The following is a 2,692-nucleotide window of genomic DNA, read 5'->3' on the forward strand; positions in this document are numbered from 1 at the left end:
GAAAGAATGCTTTTCTGTGTAATGTGTTATGGTTCCTCGAATTCATTCCGCTTGCACTTCGTAGGCCAACAGGGGATGTGTTTATGCTGGAGGCCGTCAATTACCTCTTAAATCCTTCCTAACCAGACTCAGAGTCAAAGAGCAGGGCTTTAGTAACATTGTTTACTTTACAATATTGCCTTTTTGTGTGGCCGTTATGAAACCCGAAACTGTTATGTTGTTATTGTTAAAAGAGTGAGACGTAGGAGGAGGAGAAGTAGGAGGAGGTCGGTCGGTGTTCTGAGGAGCCGTGGACATGTAAGGACTCACCTCAGAGTGGCTGGTCCTCACAGGGCTGGCAGGGCGGCAGAGTGTCTCTCATAGGGACATCCTGTGCCCCCCTTCCACTCTTTTGTGGATTACCACAGTGTGTGTGTGTGTGTGTGTGTGCGTGCGTGTGCGCGTGCGTGTCTGTGTCTGTGTCTGTGTCTGTGTCTGTGTCTGTGTCTGTGTCTGTGTCTGTGTCTGTGTCTGTGTCTGTGTCTGTGTCTGTGCCTGTGCCTGTGCCTGTGCCTGTGCCTGTGCGTGCCTGCATGTGCGTGCACGCTCATTTGTAGTGATACCAACTTGTCCCGTGCCTCGCCTCCACTTAGAACAGTCCGTCCCTTGCCCTACTGTTCACCCCGTGAAACGCAGCTGCGGGAAACAACGCTGCCCTCTCCTCAACCTCTCATTATCAGCGACATCATATAATCAACACAGTCTGCTATCCATCTTGCGTGCTGTTATGTTAGACCAGAGGCGTCTGGTTCCTGATAGCTCCATACCAAGAATATTCTACATAGATTAGTCCTGAGTTTGTGTTCCCGGCTTTATACATAGGCAACCCTTTTCTCCGAAGACTTCAACTATACTTAAACGGAGACGGCCCACCCCCCCCCCCCCCCCCCTCTATTCCCCTCCCCCCTCCGTTCTCATGTAACCCTGGACTCCCTTATGTTAGTTGTGTGACGCAATCTGCAATCTGCTGATGACAACAACTGAGAAAAAGACACGTCTTGTTTTGGTCCTTGTGCGAGTCTCTAGAGAGGTTTTTTGGGTGCGTATCAGGCTTATTGTGGGAGGTTTTGAGTTTCCTCTTTGTCCTACACAAGACAACAAGCGTTTCTCAGCGGCTGATATAGTAGTGTTCCAGCGTTTTTTTTCCGAAGGACCGTTGATCACGGTTTGTTTACGGCAGGAGTTTGGCAGAGGGCTCAGGGTGACTAAGCAAGAGGTCTCTGTCTCACACGTGGAAGGGAAGAAGGGATTGCGTAAAGTGTTTTTTGAAACGGAACATGACTGGTGTTTGTGACGGCCTAGTCACGGTGACTAGTTGTTGGTGATTTTTGGACTGTTTCTCGTGTGGGAGAGGCTTTTATATGCTGCAGTGAGTGCAGTAACAGCTCTCTTGGACATCAACAACATTGTACCTTGTTGAATGCGTCCGAAGGTCTGTTGGTGCTGTAACCTCCCCATTGTCTTGGGTGGACAGCATGTCTTCCGACACCTTTTGGTGTCTGTTCTTTCTCCGGGCAGTACCCACTCACTCACTCTCACACACACACACACACGCACACACACACACACACACACACACACCCCACACACACACACACACACACACACACACACACACACACACACACACACACACGCAACCTTCTCTACTACTGCTACTGTACCACTCTGCTACTTTTCAACTAACCCATATAGTGCTTCTGTACTATTTATTTTTTTAATTACATTTTTTATATCTACCTTCTCTCCTCCTACTTCCTACCACAAGCCTTCTAGAATGCCTATTCAGCCATCAGCATCACGACCGTCGCTGCCAACCCTTCACACTTCAGCAGCTCGGTCAGGAACCAAACAGAGTCATGACCGCAGCGGCCAAAGGCAACAAACACCCCTGTGGCGGAAACACCGTTTGTGGTCATCTGTGGCTTTTTCAAACCTTGTCGCTGTTAGCTACTTAGTGACGCCTCACCAAGAAACATGGGGTGGGTAGTGTGATACGTCCAAATATTAGATCAGTATGTGAATAGTAGTAATTCAACAGTGGAGAAACCGTACCTTTGTGTTGTTCAAGAATAACCATTATTTGCGGGATTTTTTGCGACGAGGCTTTGGTTACAGTGGCTTGTCACCCCCTTATCACATTCTATCCTTGGGAGGGTGGGGGGGATGAAGGGGGTCCCACATGCCAACCCCCCCCCCCCCCCCCCCCTGCTTTTTCTTCTTCCCCATCCCCTCATCCCACCACACAGTAGGGAGCAGAAGCTGAACACAGCCATGTTATGTAACCTGCCCTAGCCAATCCCAGCCTGTGGACTCACACACACACACACACACACACACACACACACACACACACAGACAGACAGAGAGCACGAGAGGGATAATGGTAGCCCCTCCCCTTAGTGCGCCCATCCCCCACTCCCAGCAACGATCGTTGACCCCCTCCATTTCTCTGTCTACTGCCATGAGCCTATAGGATTTGGCCTGGGATGAGGGGGCAAGCAACCTTCCCACCAATCACACAGGCCCAGGCATGATAGACCATGTGACAGGAAGGAGCTGATGTGGAATAAATGGTTGGTCCTGTTCTGACGATGGTTGTCTTTTCTGAGGAGCCAGCGTACGGAGAGAGAGAGAGAGAGAGAGAGAGAGA

The 2,692-nt window shown here is 50.1% G+C and overlaps 1 protein-coding gene across 1 annotated transcript in view; it reads left to right on the top strand.

Moving 5' to 3' along the window:
* ulk2 (unc-51 like autophagy activating kinase 2) overlaps nucleotides 1–2,692 on the top strand; it is a gene marked incomplete at its 5' end in the record, with an annotated part of 42,681 nt that overhangs the window by 14,586 nt on the left and 25,403 nt on the right.

Source organism: Nansenia antarctica (genome assembly GCF_963989245.1).
Source record: "Nansenia antarctica genome assembly, chromosome: 1".
NCBI classification, from domain to species: domain Eukaryota; kingdom Metazoa; phylum Chordata; class Actinopteri; order Argentiniformes; family Microstomatidae; genus Nansenia; species Nansenia antarctica.